A 22,888-nucleotide genomic window follows, 5' to 3' on the forward strand; every position below is an offset into this window, starting at 1 on the left:
TTCATGGACACTGGCATTGCAAGGCTTTCCTGTAGAAGTGAGGTATGGCAAACATAAAAAGAGCCCAGTTGCTCAAGGATTGGCAGATCTACATGACTGTGCAGCTGAACCTGTATCAAACGAAGTAGAGGTAGAATCTAGCTTGCAGGAGTTTGAACAATCACCACACAAAGCTTTTGATGAAAAGACATGTAAGGATTTGGCAACTGTATATGTTGACGGTTGTGCCTTTCACATTGAAAATGACAGTTATAAACAATTGGTATCAGGAATAGGAAATGTCTGGTTGAAATGTGAAGACATTCCTAGTATAGGGATGAGAATTGGGGCTAGGAGTAGTCAGGTAGCGGAATTGGCAGCTATTTATAAAGCAATTACTACTGCAGTTGATAATAAATTTAGTGAACTTGTCCTTGTGACTGATTCTGATTATGCACGAAATAGCTTTGTGGAATATTTGCCTGGCTGGAAAGCAAGAGGCATGAATACGTACAATAAAAAGCCCCTCAAACATGGAAAAATGATACAGGCTATAGACAAATTAGTGTCAGAGAATGATTTAACAATATATTGGAGGAAAATCCGTGGACATTTAAAAACTCCAGGAGAAGATAAGGAGGGAAATGATAAAGCAGATCATTTAGCCAAAATTGGGGCTGTGATGGGAGAGTTGCTACCTATTGAACACTTAATTGGTGAAATACAGATTGATGCAGTTACTCGTTCTAAGGCTCCAAAAGAGGTAGAACTACCAGTAGTGCAATGGAGTTATGATACACCAGATCAAGATCTGATTAAGGCACAAAAAGATGATCCAATATTGGGGATCTATTATAATCCTTTAACTGAAAATGATTGTACGGGAAAAAAAGAGTTAAGGGTGCTATTAACGAATAAAAAATGAATCAGACTACAGGATGGACTCATGATTAGGGAATCCATAACAGGGCAAATACATTGGGTGGCACCCCTTTCATTCAGAGGGCTAATGCTACACCATGCACATGATGCAATAACTGCAGGACACAGAGGTTCACAAAAACATTAGAGATACTGAAAGTTTATGCTTACTTGCCACATATGTCCCAAGATGTGGAATTATATACTAGGGGGTGCCTAGTATGTGCCCAATTTAAACCCGCTTCACCAATGCATAGAGCCCCACTCATGTAAAGAGGCTTAACCCTTCCATGGTCAGATTTGCAAATAGGCTATGTAGGGCCTGTAAAAAGGTCGAGCAGGGGGAACCATTATATTTTGAGCGTGGTTTGTTTGATGTCAAAATGGATAGAGTGTATTCCTGCACCAGATTGTAGTGCACAAACCGCAGCTATATTGCTGGTAAATCATATATTTTCAAGATTTGGGTTACCAGAAAGAATAGAATCAGATAGAGGAAGTCATTTTACAAGCGCTTTAATGAGTACGGTGTGGCAGATACTGGGGGTGAAAAGAAAACTGCATATTGCATACAGACCCGCGTCTTCTGGGCCCGCCTCTTCTGGGAATATTGAACGTTGCAACAGGTCTGTTCTGGAGATATTAAAGAAGATTGTAGAAGAGGCAGGTTCCAGCTGGTATTTACATTTACCCCTGGTTTTGATGGCAATCAGATCAACTCCTGCCAAAGCAACAGGTATCAGCCCTCATGAGATGCTAACAGGAAGGAAAATGGTACTACCACAACATTTATTATACAGGACACATTAACAGACACTTGTAAGCGCATCTACAGTTCACAAATATGTGGAAGAACTGAGGAAGCATTTACAACATGCATTTGTTTTTGTGCAACGAAATTTGGAAAGGGCTGCTGACAGTGCAAAATCATGTTATGATAGAAAGACATCCATAGAAGAGTATAATGTAGGGGATCAGGTACATACATTTCATTTTGGAAAAGGTAAACAGAAAAATTCTAAATTTCTGGCGGCTTGGCAAGGGCCTTTTCAAATTATAGATAAGGTGTCTCCAGTGGTGTACAAAATATTGAAGACAGAGGGTGAAACAGTAACAGAGCAGTTTGTTCATGTTAACCAAATTAAGCCTTGTCATCCCAAACATGAAGTCAGGAGACTTGAGCAAGTAGAAACAGCTTGAGTATCCTGGAGACATGCAAGGGAAGACACGGTGGTGACTGTGTTCATAGTACCCCACATCATAAAAAAATATATATACATAGTTATAGTATTATTAGAAATAAAAGTAGATGAAAATACCATATATGGGAAATATTAACAAAAGGGGGCTTAAACAGATGGTATTATTTTAATTCAAGGTTGAAATATATTTAATGTATGATGATGTTTTGTGTATATGTTTGTTTTCTCTTTAACATGGGCTTAGTTTCAGAAACCAGAAGAAAAAGGGCGAAATGTTTTGGACTATATTTTATTTTTGGTAAAAAGGGTGACATTGGTATTGTGCTATGTACTTAATCTGTCTCATTTCTGTTTAATTTAGAACGACTAACTATATATTGAGGTCAGAGGTTACAGGACTGGAGGACACGAGAGATGATGGAGTCCTGGAATCCGTGGGAAGAAATTCCAAAAAAGCCCCGGGCGGGGGCGAAGACCAAGCCTATAAAACGGATGTCATTGATGATGGCGCCAGCAACATGGATGACACTATTGATGATTGTAGGGAATCTCAAAACTATGGAAGCTCAGGTTATCATTGAGCCCGGACCAGCATCTGGCATTGCGGTGGAAGAAGCGCCTGGGTTCATCATGGGAAATAGAAGGATGATCTTTCAGAATATATATGTACCCATGAATCCTGATAGTTTGTTGGAAAAACACTTTAATAACACTGGGATCATTACTGATCAGACTAAAGAGTGGCTTAATCTGTCTCTTTTCTATTTGATTTAGAATGACTAACCTATAATTTTGAGGTCTGAGGTCACAGGACCGGAGGACACGAGAGATGATGGAGTCCTGGAGTCCTCGAGTCCTCGAGTCCACGGGATGAAGATCAAGTAATGCCTACAGACCGAAATATGGAGGTGAAGACAAAGTAACGGGACGCCAAAAGAGATGACTTTGCTGGAAAACCATTCAAGAGTGCCAGAATGAAAGAATTGCACCGAATGAACCAAATGATAAAAGCCAATGATCAGGACATCTTGACTCTGTGGCGATCTAAGTGGAGAAGATTATCCCCCATGTGACTGGAAGTATGGGCGATGGAGTCCCAAAATGTTATTATTTTATTTAAATATTTTAATTAATTTTGTTAATTCTTTGTTTTATTTATTTATTTTCTTTTATTATGTTATTATTGACTTGAAATGTTGATTTCACAATTGAACAAAGACATTTGAATATATGGACACTTCAGTTTGAAAGAAACGTGTGCAATATTTTATAAGAATTTATGGACCCACTTGAGATGAATTTTGCTTTTATGGGGACTGAACTGTGATTTATTATGAAAAATGTAAATGTTCATTTTATGGAGTTGTTATGATGGAAAGAAAAAGAGGAGCGCAATTTGGGTTTCCTCCAATTGTGGATTTCAGTATAGCCAAATTGTCGGACAAGGAGGGGTATGTAGTAATATATATAGCGCTTTATAATATTTATAGCGCTTTAGAATATATAGAGCTTCACTAAATGTGATGGCAAATTGTTTTGTTGCCAGCAATAATGTGGCACACACATATAGTTATTTTATGTTACCAGTAGAACATGTGAATATATAGCTGGTGGCTTGCAAGGTACAGAATTCATTACACAGCAAAAGCCCAATGTGAAACTGCACAGAGTAAAGTGCACCATTTTTTTTTCTTCTCTTGAATACTTCATACATAGAAGGCTACATTATTTATCTATAACTGACTAACTTTAATTAACATTTACTAAAGCACTAATTCTAACTTCCTTAACATTATAATGTAGTCTCACGTACAAAATGAGGTGAAAAGATTGATAATTTGTGTTTAAAAGTGCACTGGCATTTTTTTTTCTCTCTCTTCTGTGATCAGTTTGCAGAAAGCAGAAAGCATGCATAACAGGAAATCATAATTTATACAGTTGCTCGGTGAACAAGGATTCCTTTGTTAGAAAAGTAAAGAGCGCCGTTGAAAAAATCCTTTTTAATATGATTGGAGGAAAGTGTCGGCAGATGAAACTACGTAAAAAGGGGTTGGAGGAGACTTCTCTTGATGACAAGGGAGGAAAAAGAAAGTTAGTTCGGGATGGCTGGGCTCTGAAGACAGATGTGCCTGGTATCATGGAGCGCTGGCTGGAGAATATCTCGCTACGCATTCCAAGCACCCAAGATTACAGGAGCAGTTTGTTGACTGGGCCTGGTATTCTGAGGCGAACAAAGCAAAATCGTGTGGGGGAGCTTCAAACAGATACTTCTGGTAAGCAGATAGTTAAGTGAGGTCACTGTGTACGGTCGGATGGATGACTGAATCATAATGTCAGGCTGTCAGAGGATAGCAAAGGAAATCTCTCGCCTTTTACTTTGTCATAGACAAAATGTTAAAATTCATGTTTTAAAAGATGCACTTGCTCTATTTCTTTCTCTTGCTACAGATGATGGTGAAATGTTCATGGTGGTAAGAACTACTAATTGTGAATTGTGTTTACATGTGATATAATCAGAATATAAAAACGAATTGCTTAGTGTCATTCTTGCATTTGGGACTTTATATGTGGATACAGGGGAGATTCATTCTTTTTGGTTATACATTTGTCAATTTGCCCATGCAGATAGAATAACAACCCAGAATAAGGAGTGATAAACAGGTGTGTGCATGTGTGCCCTCCTTGCATGTTGTTGGAGGGAATCTAATATAATATAGATTGCTGGAGGTCCATGAGCAAGCAATGCCTACGGGCGTATAGATCACTGTTGTAGCTAAGCCAGTGATACCGGCCACAAACTGTAGGTGGCGCTCTATATAAAAGTGTTGGGTGTCATTGTATGCATAGGTCCAAGGCTCTCTATATATCACTGGGAGGTATTCTAATAGAAAGGAAGAAAACCATGCTCACCACTAAATACCGCAAACAACATACCACCACAAAATACTGCAAATATATATATTACTAGATTCCCCAATATAATATAACAAGGTATGGTCACTAGAATGATATGAGGCCATACCCAATCTAAATGCAAGGATAAGTTACCACCAAACTACCGCTCATATTTTGGTGTTAAGAAAAATACCACCAAATCCCAAATTTACACAAAATATCCTACAGTGTGCATACTACGTGAGTAATGACCCTGAGAAGGAATTAGTGGCAGGAAGCGGGAATGTGTGGGTCAAATGTGAATGTGTCCAATCAGTGACCATTTGGATAGGCCCCATGAGTAGTCAGGTAGCAGAGTTGGCAGCCGCAGGCGCATGAACATCACTGACTAATCATTGCAATTTTAATAATGCAAAATTGAAAGCTGCACAGCAGTGCTTTGCAAGGCAGAATGTGTGTGATGGGCCTTGAGAATAAACGTTCATTGTTCAGAGCAGGAAGAGAGGAAGGAAGGATAAGCAACATTATTGAAAGGTGTTCAGTAGAATTTTGGCCTGCGTTCATGCAGCACCGGCTGAAATTACATAAGTGGAATGAGAGGGGGCAGGATAGGTGCTGGAAAGTTCTGGCACTTGGTGTGACAAAGGACAGATGATGACACGAAAGAGGCTGGAAAATGGTAAAGGAAATATAAGGGGACATCACATAAGAGGCAGTTCCCACTGAAAGGTTCAAAAGAGGTGAAAGAAGGGTCCTCTGCCGGGTTCCAGCTGCCTGGATTCTGCTTAATGCAAGGGCCTTGTGGGGCTTCTATCTGCCTGGGGAGTGTGAGGGGCTGTCCTGCGCAGCTGTCTTTGAAGTTTTAAGAGGGGTGGGCTGGAAACCGATGTAGCTGAGAAGGCATGCTTTGAAGTTTGTTTTTCGAATCAGGGGCAGTGTCCTGGCAGAGATGGGCCAAATTGCACTTGACTGTAAAACGGGTTTGGCGTGTCAGAGACGAGGCAGGTTGAAAAGAAAAGGGCTCAGTGTGAGTATAAATACGGCAATGATCAGCCTGGACCCCCTTCTGCAGGGTATTGTAATTTGCAAAATGTCTGACTGGACACAGAAAGCAGAACTATTTTAATTCTTCTGGAACCAAAGGATTAAGAAAGTAGCCAAAATCCAAAATGTTTGCTGGCGGTTGTCTCTTTCACGCAGAGGGGGGTCACAATCTCATAATCTTGTAATATCACAATATCATAACTGTGCTACTAATCCCACGTTATATAAGGGTAGGGGAGTAAATGCAAACTGAAACTGTTTTCATAATGCATTGTTTTCAAAGCCAAAAAGTGCCAGCTATGATGTCTCAGGTTAGATGGAAATCACTTACATATGAAATGCTGTGCTGACCCAATGTAAGATAATTATGAATGCAAAGTGTGTTTTCCTGCTTTCTCACATGTGTCCAACGCCCACAATTACCACATATGTTTCCATCTTCATGAACTGTTTTGATTATATATCTGTTCTATCTGATGAATATAGATACAAAAGACATTATGGGCCTCATAACGAGGTTGGTGGTAAGGGGTAAATGGCGCCAGTAAAGGTGCCGGTGTCGTTAACCCCTTACCTCCGCATTACGAGGTCCTTTAGCGGGTCCTGCTAAGGGCGGGTGGGTTTACCAGGCGCCCTTAGCAGGAGCCGCTAAAGGACCACCATGCTAATAACGGGCCTGTTAGTAACGGGCCCGTTATTAGCATGCTCCCCATTCCCATAGAGCCCTATGGGGTCTCGAGTGGGAATGGGGATGTGTTCCCTGAATGGGGAAATACTGGGTCCTCCAAGGTTGGAATGGCTCGGTAATTCCCCATTCAGGGAACCCGGACCCGGAATGCGGTGAGGGGATAGCCATGGTGCTAATAGCACCATGGCTACCTCCAACCTCGGAATGAGGCCCATTGTATCCATTTGAGACCCGCTTAAAGATCCCTGCATTACTAGGAATATAGTGCGTGTTATACAAGATTATGCTGAATACTATGTGAATAACTTTCATAATAAATCTCTTTTACAAAACCTGTGAAATGAGTGCAACATTGTGTCCGCAATGTGGCTCTTCCGCCCAGACATACATACTATTGGATTAACATCTGCTCCACAATATGACCCGATCTGACCAACACAGACCAGTTTGCTTGCATCTGTCAACACAGAGCAAGAAGGCTGCCACAGTAGCACTGTGCCCCGTGAACGTATGGCAATTGAGAAAGGCGTTTCCATGGTAAATCTTATAAACACTAAGAGCCTGCTCGTCTGGCCCATTTAGGAATTATCGCGGACATGACTGCTGCATCCCGTTGTCTCCGCAGAACCAGAAGTAAGTGCTTACAAAGCAGGAGGGCATTTTAGTTAAATCTAAGAGAGGGAATTGGCGGCTCCGACACCACGCAGAGAGGTGTCTAGGGGGAGAGTCGGATCTACCCTATGCTGTCCTGAGTGTATAAAATATTACTGGACAGATATTGGGAAATCCAGGAGGCAGTGCCTTATATCTTACGCTCAGTAGGAACAGTAAACATGTGTAAACAGGAACAGTGATCACAGTATGGGCTCTGCCGATTTCCGCAAATGAAATCCCAGTTTGGGGCTTTGACACCAACAAACACAATCGAGCTGAGTCGCGTGTGATAGTCCTCTATAAGATTCACTAAAAGATTAACTAATTCTCTTATGCTCAGTCAAGAAACAAAATAACGTTTTATAATAACATAGCACACCATATGGTATGTGTTTTTATAACACTCGATGGATTCTTAAATTAAGATATATGTGCCTCTATACAATTTATGTAGGCATTTCTCATTGAATGAAGACGACCCCGCTCTTGGAGAAAACACCAGCGTGGCCCTATGGAATTAGCATCCATTCAACAAACTCACTTCCCCAGGATCTGAGCAAGTGCCAGGTTAGTCAGCTCTTCTACACTAGCCATCTACCAAATAATATGGAGATGGACGCCATATAACACTAATTAACACTAAGATATGTCTTTTATTTTGTATGTCATTTTTCAAGATAGATCACACAAGGGATAAGGTACTGATTAAGATCCCACAATCAATTCATCTGTTGTCCTGATGAAGGCCCATTAAAACATCATATGAGATGGTCGCTTGGATGTGTAAACCATTATTAAAAGGGTTGAAACACTCTGTGTCGACGCAACTGTAAAAAGAAACATCCTTTGAACAAATAAGAAAACGGCTAACATATGTAATTGTGTGTCAACTAGACTCAAAGATTAAGGTTGTTTGCATACACCCAACAACAACAAAATAATTTGTAAAATCTGATTAAGATATTCGCCTGCACTCAAAGCACCTTGAATACTAACCCCACAATAGAGGTCTGCATCAGAATCATGCTGATCTGTTGTACCTCAGAATGTATTGAAAAATGTTGAAAAATACCTTTATGTTTTTGTGTTATGTATGTATTGTTAATAACTGATATTATAAATGACACAAATTGTGTATAATACTATGAAATAAATAAATGTCTATGTATTAGAAAAAGACAAAGGCGTTGTGCATCTCTAATGACACTGTTGCACGATAAGTAGAAGGTCTGCTAGATCTGGAGATCTGAGGGAGGGGTAGCTATCCACTTCTCTTTTTTTGTATAATATGTATCTTCCCTGTCTACAAGTGAAAGCACCCCCGCCCCGAGATAAAAAATGATAGGGGCCAACCCTCATTTTGTTAACAAGTATACATACAAAAGAACATAACTGTGAAAGCGTATGTGATTACTTATTGTGTCTGGTTTGTTGTTGGTTTATCTAGAATACAAATGCACAAAACAAGGGCTGTAGATTTCTAGCGAGTATCCGGTGGTAAAATTGTGGAAGAAAGGAAAGTGTCAGGATTTTATCCTACAGTACCCATTCCCACATAGGTCTGTTATTCTGCCTGATATTTTTTTTAATCATGACCTAAAAGTTTGCAACAGAATCAGTAGCAAAGTGTAGCCAGGTGTGTGTTGAAGTGCGTAATTGAGAGCTGAATGTTGACCTCATTCATACCGTTGTCCAGAACTTAGGTTCACTGTCACAACTCTACAATAGACCTGCTTCAGAAAGTAAGTGTCACAAAAGCTTCTTTAATGATGTCAATGACATGCTATTGTATCAGACCTTTGCTGTTGAGTATGTAGATCACATGCAGTGATGCAACCCTAAGTAAGCAAGGCACAAGCCCTGGAGACTGTACAACTGCAGTTCAGGCAGTTGATGGCCCTCTTCGATTAATGGACAGTCCACCCTTTATTAGAACGTATGTTATGCTGTGTTTCTTACAATGCAGTACACCCTAATTAAGGAACAAGGCTTGGTCCCATTATTGCAAAAACCTTTAATTAGCATAGAGATACTAAACCACTGAGAAGCCCCTCTCATGTCTGATTGACCTCCTCTAAGCTAGACCCTCCACATCCTTCAAAGACCAGGTCAGCTGCACAATACTGTCTTCACGAGAGTAAAGTACCATAGAGCGACACCAAGTGCAGATAGCGTTTCATTTTGCATTTCTAAAAACACAACCAGGAGAACTTGCAAGACTCTACTCTGGCTTTCCTTTGCCGTGGGATCAGTCAGATCCCTCAGATCCACGTGCAACATTTCTTTATTTCGGGATTGCGAATAATTGTATCAGTAGAAATCCGTCACTGAAAAACCAGTGCGGATTATATGTGCAATATTGTCCCCATCAGAATATCTGCCCCATATTTAGAGAAAGTGAAACATAGTAAGTAATGGCCAAGCATAGGCAAAAAGGACAAGATGAAGTAACGCGTTTCAGAGGAGTGAAAGGCAAAGGCGTGTGTTAGTTCATGTATTTCTCTAGCTAGCCTGCACTTCATTTAATAATTGTACCCATCATATACAATGAAATTATGAAATAGATTTTCCTCCATAAGTCTGTTCCGTTTCAAATCAGATTTGGCAGGACCAGACAATTAATGAATGCTGAATTGCATTTTAACGCCTCTGGAAGTACACAGGAGCTGCACATTAATTCCAGAGGAGTTCAGTGTGATTTATGCAGCCACAATAAATATCCAAAGAATTCATTATGATGGAATCATTATTATATACTATGAAGACACAAGAGACCTCGGCACACAATAATAGACTGCTTTAAATAGTCAACTTCCCTAAAAGGTTTACATATTGCTTGAAACTTTAAAAGGTTGCGCATTTAGATTAAATATGAATACTTTGAATTTTAGCTGCCCAACCAAAGGGTTTCAGATAATCTGCGTAACAAAGTAAAATGAAGCAGTGAAGAACATTGTAAGAAATCATATCGTACCTCAACAATATGGAAGCATCACTTATGACATAGCTGAGCCTCCACAGTCTATGTATCACCACTCATTGAGGGTCTTTTTAATTTTAAACCTAAATTGCAAAAGATCCCTAGTGAACAATATCAGTTTTATTTGTATACCAAGTAGTGGAAAAGTGATGACTAAAACAGGTGAAATTACCTCTACTCTTCACTTTTCCACTATTTTGGTAGACAAGTTCCAATGTCTCCCACAATAAACTATAGCAGGTGGCAATTAAAACGGATTCCTATGAAATCCCCTGGATTTATCAGGTAGTCATTTCAGGCAGATTCCATAGGAAACCATAGCGTTACCGCCAGCATGAAAATCCATGCAAGTGGTAAGGCCAGTGCTTTAAGTGGGGTAAGAAACTGAGGGGGGGGGCTCTCATTTGGGGGCGTGGCCTAAGACATGATGGGCGTGGCCCAATTGGTGGGCAGGGTCTAAATGCGACATGGTAAAACTGGTCGGGCCTACATTACTAAGTACATATTGTGTAGCAGACTGCTTGCTACATGGCTTAAAGTATAACAAATCAAAGCTCAAGGTGATTATTTATTGGACCCTTAACTGGGCCGTTGACAAAAGGATAGGTGTTGGTGTTGAAGTACATTAACAGGTGTATTCAAATGTGTAAACAATTAATTGACAATTTCCCAGAACCCCACATAATAATCTTCAAGGGAGTCCTTCTTTGCATGAACTTTCTCGCAGTGTGTTTCCTCAGCTGTTTGTCTCCCTTTTGCCAGCCAGCTTTTCACAAAGGACAATGGCTTAAATGCTTTTCCTGGAGGGCCATTAAGTTTCAGCCATAAACATGAGGAAATAGTGGCCACATGGATGGATGCTCGGCTTGGCGAAGTAATTAAATTCATGGCACTGAAGCCCCTTTCACAATCTGCATTACTTGCGGGAAACGTTTCCATGCAAGCAACCAAAGCCCTAAATGCTTCAGGGCACCTTTTGCCACCAAAGTCTGTAAAATCCCTGAAGGCATGGATGGTGTCTCTGATTGGGAGTTGAAATTTCAAACACAGTCTCTGAATCTCATTTTCACCATAAAGTACAATGTCTTCATCATTCGGTAAATTCTTTGCATCCAAGACACTGAAACTGGCTACAAGTTCTTTATCCAAGTCTGGAGCACACCATTTGGCAAGGTTAACTGAAAGGGTTTGATAAAATTGCCTTTCATTCAGAGACACAGAGTTTGCCCTTCCCTGGGAAATATGAACGCCCTTGAAGTGTCCACAATCAACTGCACTCTGAGCAGTAGAAGCAAACTCCCCCGGAGATTCTTTCATCGCAAAGAATCTCTGGACTTGCCCCACCAAGAGTCTGTGTGCATTCACAATTGTGATATCCCGGCTCTGAAGAGCCAGAGACAAGTCTTTCAGTTCTTGAAGGGCATCGCACATAAGCCCTAAATCTTTCACAAAAGAGTTGGAGGTAAGCTTCTTAAGCAGACTGTCATATTTGCTTCTGTCCCTTGTGGGTCTTGAGAGATCCTTAGCAGCTTCCCCGAAATGCTTACACAAAGCAGGGACGCAGTTCCAAACAGCTTGAACCGTCCTATAACTTGATGCAACCTATCGTGTGTCCAGCATCTTCCCTATCTTCTGCAGCTGCAAACCCAGATCACTGGCAGCCATTTGTAGCTGTCTTGTGCCTTTTGGTGACATGCTGTATGTGGCATGTAAAGAGTCCATGAACATTTTAAAATGATTGGCCCCACCAACAACATCAATAGTGTCTCCAACGGTCAGTTCAAGGCGGTGAGCTAGACAATGCCACGATAACACAAGATTTGGGAATTCCGCTCGCAATAATGTTATCAACCCCCTTTGCTACCAAACATTACAGCTGCACCATCTGAACAAATAGCAATCCAGATCTCATGCAACAGGGTCTTTGTGATGCCAACATTCTCAAAATACCCCAGCAGAGCTTCCTTTATGGCCAAGGCATATGTCTCTTGGAGCTCCACTAGACCAAAGAAAATGGTGACTGGTTTACAATGAGCCCCAAAAAGACCCCGTAGATAAATAATCAAAGTTGATTTGTTGCTGAAAGTGGTGCTCTCGTCCACAAACACAGAAATCTTTGGCTTGTGTTCTCTGATATAACACACTAACTTCTTTTGCATTTCGGATGCAATATGTCTCACTATCTCTGTTGCAGTAACATTACTGCGCAACACACAACCCATTTCAACACCATTCACCTCCTGGAGGTCCACCAAATCAGGGTGAACTGTGAATGGCCGATTCTTTTTGGTCAGGTAGAAAACAGTGTGAAACACTCTGTATGTGCTTTCCAAATGTTTGCCGCTGCTTTGCTGCATGGCTTCTGTCAAGTGGTTCTTTTTTCGCGCAGTTACAATGTCTTGTGATGCCTTATGAGCACCACTTGACTTGTGCTCCATAATCTTCTTTCGGAGCTGCTTCTGCCTAGCATGTTTGCCAAAACCTGAAGGACCCACCTCGGCCCATTCCATGCTTATGCGCAAACCTTGCCCACAGGAGTGCACAGATAAGCCACCTGTTGCTTTCACGTCCCTACACACAGAGCATCCAATGTGACGTGAAGCCAGAAAAATCCATTCATATTCCCCCTTAAAATAGCACCATTGCTGCTTGCTCCACCAATCAGGGGTTAGAAGAGGATCCTCTGGCACAGGCTGCAATGTAGCGGGAGATGCACTGGAGCTACTGTCCTCCTTAGCACAAGAATCCTGGCATATTTCTGGTGCCTCACTTCTCGAATTGACTGGGCTAGCTTCCTCATCCCCACTCAGAATGGTGGCAGCCTCCTCCACCTTAGATCTTTTCGCTTATGGCAAGTAGTCAAACAGCAAAGTCTGCACAGACTTGCGCTTGAGAAGTACTGCAGATATCGTTAATGGCTGCAGAAAATCTTGGGTGTATCACTAGCGGATCTGTTTCTAAACTGTGCATGGCTGAAACTCTCGGCTTCCTATCTGTAAAAATAAGAAAATGTGGTTTACTGCACTGAACCTAGCTTATATATAAATTACTATATATTATTGCAGTGACAAAGGCAGTATTCTAATTTGGGTGGTAAATAAACCTAACAACCACTAAAATGGATTCAAAGCCTTCCTGTAGCATACGATGTGATATCCGACACCTTGCCATTCCTAAACTGAGATCCATCCTGTAACATGAGATGTGATATCTCAATGCTTCGAATAGCAAACATGAGACCCTTCCTATAACATGAGATGTGATATCCAACTCCTTCTAATACCAAACTTGAGACCCTTCCTATAAAATGAGATGTGATATCCAACTCCTTCTAATACCAAACCTGAGACCCTTCCTATAACATGAGATGTGATATCCAACTCCTAATACCAAACCTGAGACCCTTCCCATAGCCCGAGATGTGAAATCTTACTCCTTCCCATTCCAAACATGAGACCCTTCCCATAGCATGCAATGTGATATCCTCCTCCTACCGTTCTGCTGTTTGTTCCCTCGCAATGCAAAGGAACAAACAGCAGAACAGTTGGAACTGGAAATAATACATTAAAGAAAATGCATGCGACGGAACAGGGTGTTCCCTCGCATGCATTTTCTTTAGTTTCTTTTCCGTTTTCCCCAATACAAATGTTTCTTGTTTCTTTTCTCCATCCAAACTAACAGCAGAAAAGTTGGATGGGGAAAAGAAACGAGAAACATTTGGAATGGGAAAAACGGAACGGAAACTGAAGAAAATGCATGCAAGGGTCCCAGGCACCAACATCACCCATCCAATAGGACAGCCGCAGTCCTCTCCCAAACCAACTCAGACCGCAACAAAGGGCTGAACCCACACAAAGGAATGTACCCCAAGTTACACAAAAAATGATTAAATAATGACGTACCCAACCCAAATCACGTTTCCCATGTATCCCGCATCTAAACATTGCATTAAATATCTCCCCAAATTCTGTCCATGTAGGTTGGCATCCCGTAAACCCCAAAACCTTAACCATCCCAGCCAAAAAATCTGACCATCCCACTCCATGACCCCATGCTGGGGCGGTGGGAGAGAGTGCACAAAGGAAGGGGAAAGAAGAGTTGTCGGGAAGAGAAAGACCGGGGAGGCAGCGGATGCATGAACTTGAGTGATGGGTTCAGACCAATCCAGTAACCTGACCCCACCGTGCACTCTGGCCGGGACAGGCCTTAGGTGAACCACCATTGAAGGCAAGTGGCAGAGCATACCACCATCACACAGCATCTGCCTATCACCCTGAGGGGAGTATCAGTCTCCATGTCATTCATGTTCAATGTACGCTGCAGGAATAAAATATGTCCTGCCTGGGCTGCTGCTGCAGAGCAGTGGCAAACGTTGCCTACCAGCTCTGCGTGATTACCTTCTGTGCAGTTAGGTAACTGAATTAGGTGTTAACTTACCATTACATTTGAACATTCCATGTTGTGCTGCTTGATGGGTTGTGTATTTTAGAACGGTGCAGTGGTGCTAACAATGTATGTTTTGAATTCCTGTGATGTAATTATGCGAAGTATTATTTTTGAAACTTGAAAAATCCTACATCTTTTTGGTCACAGAATGTTGGCAAGTATGGGACCCCGGGACGGAGGGTGATAAACCGGGACGTCTGGTCACCCTAGTTATGGGCTCTCTCCAGCTCCCGTTCTTATAGAGTTTATTTCATTGTCAGTGCCTCCAGGCTTGCTGGGAACTCGGAGGCATTCAGAGGGCATGTTCCTCATTCTTGAGTCAGGGCCTTCAAATGAAAGTGGGCGGCAATGCCACGCTAGAACGTATCGAGCCCCAAACACAAGTTGCACTGGACCTAACCATGCCGTCTGTTACAAAAAGTGAGCTGTCATTGAATGAGTCTTCAGTAAAGGGTAGTTAAGGAAAAGCAACATCATGCTAACTTATTATAGCATTAGAGCCTATCGTTGAGGGCTACAGCCACTGAATGAGTTATGAAGAGTGCATACAAAGGCAGCCAGAGGCCTATGAAAAAGGGCTATAATGCTATTAGAATATTCCGCCCATCAAGGTTGCAATGTTCTGTTAAAAACAAGGAGAGGCAAAGGAGAAACCATGGAATGTTGGGGCAGAAGAAGTACGCAACTGGAAGAGAGGTGCCAACCAATCAGAAAGTGAGCAACATGGGCTATATCTTTCAGCATAAGCCCACATCCATTTTGAGCCTCCTGCACCAAACCCCCGCCTCCATGTTCTTTCCTGCTGCTGCCTGTCCCCCGGTCCCCATTTCCCCTTCGGTTTTCAATCCTACCACCCCCCCCTGCAAACTCCCCCACCCCACCATTACCCATCTTGCCCGCCTGCTGCTTCTTCCCACTCCAGTGTTCGCTGGCCGCCATGAACACAGAAAAGAGACAATGGCCCTCATTACGACCCTTGCGGAAATCGACTGACCGGAGCGCCACAGCGTAAATAGCGTTTCCGCCATTGCACGAAGGAGCAAAGTGCGGCCCATTCCGACCCATCGGGCACGAGCACCACGGCATGGCGGAAGTGCAAAGTCCGCGATGGCGGAAAAGACCCCAAAACGGCCCACACCGCCGCCGTACGGGGCCCCAGGTGCAATACCGCCACCCCTCTTAGCGGTCACCGCAGTGTGCGCCTACCGGAAAGTACGGTGGCCGGAAATATACGGAAACGGAAGTAAAAACACGGGCCCGGAACGGGAAACATCCCGGCGTACACCTATAAATACACTAAAACCACACAACCACTAAAAACACTACCCTGAGACACACCCCACCCCGTCAACCACCCTAGCGAAACCAAGAAAAATGGGAAAAGCAGCGAAGAAAGCGTGCGACCGCAAGCGGCAGGTCCACTTCTCCCGTGAGGAACTCACCGTGCTAACAGAGACCCTCCAGGAGAATGCTGCCGTGGTCTTCTCCACGCAAATGACCAGGACGGCACTTGCAAACAAGAAGGCCATATGGGCTCTGGTGGCACAGCGGGTAAGTGCGGTGGGGACCGCACCCCGCACCCCACAGCAATGCCGCAAGCGATGGGACGACCTGCGGATACGCGTCCGCAGCATACTCTCTGCCAACCGCAACATTGCCACAGCCACCGGGGGAGGTCCTGAATCACCCATCAAGTTGACCCCCTGGGAAGAAATCTGTGCCTCCACCATCGGAATGGAGAGCATTGAGGGAGTCGGAGGGATGGAGAAAGGAGTGCAGACATCCGAAGATTCAGGTAGGTGGGCCAGATATAACAAGCCACACAGTCCATCCATGTGAAGCACCATGCGTCCACATAGTGCAACAGAAACACATGTCCAGGATAACGTCCACACACATCGGCCTGATAGCGCACGTTAAAACCCACAATAAATACATAAATAATTAAAAACCCCTAATACACGCACTACACGTGCAGCAGGCACACCCAAACTGCAGGCTGCCAAACAACTGCACCCTCACTCCACACACAAATCAAAGCACCTCCAAGGCCCCGACCCAAATCACCCTCAGGTACCACCCCAAAGCATGTGATACAATGCCATTCCAATTCCCACAGACCCATCAATAACCCTCGCCCTCCTTTACTCCACCACAGGGTCCGATCCAAACGACGAGCCACAGGACACCCCTACCAGCACACCTGCAAAGAGGGCCAAGACCAACGGCCAGAGACCCTCCACCTCAGCTGCACGCATCAAGACACGGCAGCAGCACAAATCAGGTGGTAGCACAGAGGAGGGAACATCAACAGGCACCCCAGCAGCCAGCATGGCCACAACACCACCACCACAGGTCCCCCCAATGGATGCCACAGAAGGCACTGCCTCTGGTGGCAGCAGCACCATAGGTGACACCCCATTGATGGCAGCATGCTCGGACACAGAAGACGGGGATGTCGAGGTCAGATCCATCCATGACCTGTCCCAATCCCCCTGTCTGTCCCATCCCGTACAGGATACCACGCAGGTGCAGCCACAAGACGACGACTGGCCATCCCCCCCAAGCCCTGTGGCAAGGCAACATGAGGACAACAGCCCCTCTGTGACACCCCCGCAAATGGCCATGGCCCAGCAGAGGCAACAGTCCCTCGACAAGTTAATCGTCCAACAGCAGCAAATGGCCACACTCCTCAAGGACCATGCCGATGAATGTGGGGGCACCAAGGCAGACATAGAAACATCAACAGAGACACTTAGGGCAGAAATGGAGAGATGTACAGAGACGCTAAGGGCACAAATTGAGAGTAGCACCGAGAGCCTGAGAGTCCAAATGGAGAGTAGCACCGAGAGCCTGAGAGTCCAAATGGAGAGTAGCACCGAGAGCCTGAGAGTCCAAATGGAGAGAAGCACCGAGAGCCTGAGGGGGGAACTGCATGCGACGTCCAAAGACGTATGTGCCGAACTTGCCGCAGTGCGCCGTGTGCTCACTGAGCTCTCGCAAACCCTTAGGGACATGCATGGACGTGAGCAGGCAGACACATCATCCGTTGCAAGTTCCGTCCAGGGCAGCCCCCAACGTAGATCAGGGAGGAACCTGCGCTCCACAGGCAGGGGTGCCCCTGATACCCGCAGAGGGGGCTTGCAATAGCGACAGGCCACTGACAATGAGCATCTTTGGACACTGGTGTTCGGGTGGGAGGTAGGAGGGTGGAGGGGGTGTGTTGGGCTCACTTGGGTGGCGGGTCGATAGGGTGTTCAACATGATATCACATATGCCATAAAAAGTGCACGATCACCCAATGAGATGTGTGGACATTGATCTTTGTGTACTAGGCCATCATAGGCGTACAGTCCATATTGTGCATGTCCCAGACACACGCAGTGCCACGAGTCCCGTGTCCATGTATCAGCCCCCAGGCGTGAGTGCTAGAAGCATACATCAATGAGATGCTGACGGATGTCACGGCCCTCCGGTGCCTCGCAGACTCCTTGAGGTGCTGCCACATCCCCACCCTCATCATGACCATCATCCGGTGCTTGCAGTTCAGCGTCAGGGGGCATGGGCACATTTCTACGTACGCACATGTTGTGGAGCATGACACATGCCATGACCATCTTTGCAACCTTCTCATGGCGGTACAGGAGTGCCCCGCCAGACCTGCTGAGGCAGCGGAAACGAGTCTTCAGTAGGCCGAATGCCTGTTCTATGACTACACGGGTACGTGAGTGGGCATGGTTGTAGTCCTCCTCATGCTGGTCCCGTGGGTTCCGGACTGGTGTGAGGAGCCATCTCTTCAGTGGATATCCAGCATCACCTGTATGTGGACGATAAACGTAGGATGTGGAATGCCATTGATACGTACGCACACCCCCCCCCCTTCCTGCCAGTACATTGCCAAATCACATACCCCACATCATCATGCATGCAATGAGACTCACCGAGTAGCCAGGATCTGTTCCCTGCGTGTCGCTCCATGTAGCGTGGTATGGTAGAGTTCCTCAAGACCATGGAATCATGGGTTGATCCAGGGAATCGGGCACAACAATGCGTAATGATCCTGTTGGAGTCACACACCATTTGTACATTCAGGGAATGAAATTGTTTTCGGTTGCGGTACTGGGCCTCCATGGCATGTGGGACGACCAATTCAACATGGGTGCAGTCGATGGCACCAATGCAACCCGGTATGCCGGCAAGTGCATGGAATCCCACTTTTGTGTTCGTAATTTCCTGCTCCGAGCGTGGTAGGGAGATGTAGTCGTCTGCGTGCTGCAGGAGGGCATCGAGCACTTGGAATAGTGTCCGTGAAAACAGTGGCTGTGATATGCCATGCAACTGTCCGACTGTGTGCTGGTAGGTGCCTGTGGCCAGGAAGTGGAGTACAGACACCACCTTCAGTAGGGGTGGGATTGCGGTTGGGCTATCTATCATGCTGACTAGGTCAGCCTGTGTCATGTCCACAATGGCGGCTATGGTGTCCCGGTCCAGACGGTAGAGGGTGTGGATCTGCTCATCAGTGAGGTTGAACGGATGTGCTCGGAGGCGTGGGATTGCGGGCTGCCTGCGTGGTGGTAGTGGCTGTGCTGCTGGGCCTTGCTGGCCCTGCCTTGGCCTCCTCCTCCTCCTGCGTCTCCTCCGTGCGGCTGGTTGTAGTTGTTGTTCGTCTTCTTCTTGGAGTCGGAGCACTTGCAGTGCTATCAGGTCCCCCAGGGCCAACATCGCGAGTCCTGCCGGTAGCATTTCGCTGTGGTTGTGGGAGGAGACTGGCTGTGCAATTTATGTGTTTTCAGGCTGTATGGCCTCCACCTGTGGTGATTGGTTCCACCTGTGCAAACGGCTCTCCCCTTTGGCCGAGCACGTCCCGCGCACTACGCTGCAATTCGGGTAATGGTATCTTGCTATTGCATTCATGTATTTGTACCCGATGGCCGTGTAAGATTGGTTGATATGTTCATTCTGCTGTGGTCCCATTGTTTCCCATACTATCTGTGCAGTCGCGAACGGACTTGTGAAGGGTCAGTGGAACGTAGTACTCGAGTAACGGTGGGCCCTCATGCATCACTGTACCGAGTTGCAACGACGGCCGGGGCGTCCCATTTGTGGGTGAAGGCAGTTGCCATTTTCACACACAGCCGCACTCGATGGAATAATTAGTGATTTCAAACGGCCAGAGATGCCTTTTCGACGTGATGTTGCAAATGAGGAATTCGAAGGGCGGCGCTTTCGGTTTCCAGCTAGCGGCGAGGAGATGCCCACAGGTCTGACTGCAAATATAACGTTCTATTGTTCTATGTCCTTGAGACAGGGCCCATGGCGAGGGAGCAATGATTGATATGAATAGTTTGGGATGCGCAATAGCTACGTGGGCGATGAGGCCGGCCATTCCCAAATACATGTTACTTCACAACACTGGATTTACGGGCTGGGGCACTGTGGATGTAGCAGGCTGCATTACGCACAGACTCAATGGACGTTTCTAATGTCATGTGAGTAATTATTCAGGCGTTTTGATCCCGGGATGAGGGAATGATGAATGGATGCATGGGCAGGTGATTTGGTGCAGAGTTTGCCATGTACAGGGCTTCTTGGGATCTATCCGCCTCCCCTACGCTATGTGATGCAGGGCTGCCATAGTGGGACCATCGTCTATCTGGCCTTGTTGAGCCCTCCCTGTCTCGACGCGCCCTCAGACACTTGTGTCCATGCACGTTAACATTCCCATCTGATGGATTCTGTTTTGGCAGACGCATGCACAGGTACACTCGTTCGTGATGGTGTTTACACCTAGGTATAGATGGTTATGAGTCGCATGTGGCTTTGGGGTGTTGATGATCCTTTGGAGTGGGCTGGCATGCATATGGCTGTGGATTTCGTGTGCTCATTGAAGTGAGTTGTTCGAATGTAGTTCTGATGGCCATTCTGTTCTTGTTCTTTTCTTTTGGTTGACAGGTATCTCCTCCCCTTTTGCCACTGCCATCTGTATGCCACTCCTGCAGATGGATTTTACTCCCGACACCTGCTGCTTCGTGTTAATCGGTGGAGCAGCATTACGATCTTATGGGACGATCGCCAGTGGCCCACATGCCCTTACGCAGTACTGGTGGCTCGGAGCAACATTTCGGCCTTTCAGCTGGACTAGTGCCTCCCCATTGGGACGGCCCTGCGGTTGTGTGCGCTTCCTTTTTGCCTTTTCGTACGTGATTGTGGCTCTGTGTACCATGATGGGACAGGGCGTCACACAAGTAGTGGCTGGTCATTTCTTGCGGATGCAGCCCACAATGGTGAAATGTGTTTTGGAGTTCATGGCCTGATGGCTGTATGGGCTTGGTGATTTTGTTGTGCATTAAATTTCTATTCTGATTTGGGCCGTGTAGCGTTTTTCTTTGCAAGTGATGTGGCATGTGCCTATATGTGGGGCGATGTATTGTGAGGAGATCTGCATTGGGTTCCTGCTTCGGGGTTTAGTTGCGTGGTACTGTGCTGGGCGCGTTTGCCTACTGAGCCCGTGAGGTCAGGGATGGGGGCTGCCTATATGACAGTTTGGATGTTGTCATGCTCAGGGGCGGGGGATTGGGTTTTGTGTGACAGATGGCGGTCAGCCAGGTGGACTGGTGGAATGATGTGATTTTCGGAATGTTGCTGGTCACAGGTGCCTGTGTTTGCGTGCGTTTCGGGGGGGGGGACTGTGGTCATGTCCATTGGGATGGCTTCTGTATTCGTGCCATCTGTGCCCTGCAGCTCCCATTGGCCCCTCTTGTGTTTCTTTTGTTCGTTGGCATGCATGGGTGCTTTGTACATTTCAATGGTTGCATTGTGACTTCATTGCACCTACAGGGAGTTGTACTTTGTGGGCAGGGAGCGGTGTACAGGCACTCAGTGGGGCCGTTTACGGTTGATTCGCGATGCCGTACTTCTCGCCATGGCGGAATGGTCCATTCCGCCATGCCTGATGGCGTTAGGTACATGTCCGCTAGGGTCGGAATTGGCGTACCGTTGCACCATGGTGGTGTTTGCGGTTTGGCATGGCGCGCGCGCGCGTGCTTAGTGCAGTTAGCGTTGGCGTTCACTACGGTGTCGCTAATGGCTTCGTACTTTGCGGTGACGGGTCATAGTCGCACCGAGCGCTATTCGATGGCGGTATTGCATTTCCGCCATCGTTTTCCCCTTTCCGCCAGGGTCGTAATGAGGGCCAATATCTAGTTTCTGCATGCTAGGCAGCCATTTTTCTGTGCAGTAAGCCCTGTATTATAGGCCTCTTACACGGCACATGGTCTTCAATGGAACTTTCCGCATTATGATATTGTAATATAGAGTCAATGGTGGCCAGGGGATGCTCTGCTAGGCGCTAATAGGGCCTTCTCTGGCGTGGTCTGACGTGGTCATTAATGCTGTTAACACCTGGTCAGTGCTGGCTGCTGGGCTAGTGGCCTGTGCTATGGGAAAAAGGAAAAACCAGGCAAGGCGGATGGCATACAAACACACAGTTTAGCTTCTGCCGAACGAAATGACCCAACTCCCAAAACTGGCATCATACTTTCATGTTACCAAACCCCAGCCCAGCACCTCCCCATCCCAGAGTTTGCAGCAAAATTTGATATGAACATTCCCCACCTACACCGGAGGAATTGCCACCGAAATGTGTGGCGTAGCCAAGATACTGAGGTAGGTGCAGGCCATTGGAGTACGCACGGGCGCACCGGGGTAGGCAGCGTGTGTTGTGGTGATGGGTGGGGAGGGGAAAAAGACAGAGATAACGAGAGCAGGAGTGAGGGGGAAGAGGTGGAACGAGAGAGAACGAGAGTGAGGGAGAGGAGAAAGAGGGACAAAGCGGAAGGGAAGGACATTGGAAAAGATGAACAAGGAAGGGGAAACTTACCTCGTGATTTTCTCCTTCTCTCGTCGGGTCGTCGCAGGATTCAGTGTGCGGCTGTGTGCCAAAGGCAAGCAGGTAAGGACCGACCGTCCCAAACCTATGGCGCACTTCAACTCCTCGCGCCTCGGTGACGGCAGGCCCCGGCCCACTTAAAGCCCTGGGTAAGGCTGTCACGTTTATGTGGCGCAGTGGGAAATAGAGGG

Source organism: Ambystoma mexicanum, chromosome 7p (assembly GCF_040938575.1).
Source record: "Ambystoma mexicanum isolate Mex_15411 chromosome 7p, UKY_AmexF1_1, whole genome shotgun sequence".
NCBI classification, from domain to species: domain Eukaryota; kingdom Metazoa; phylum Chordata; class Amphibia; order Caudata; family Ambystomatidae; genus Ambystoma; species Ambystoma mexicanum.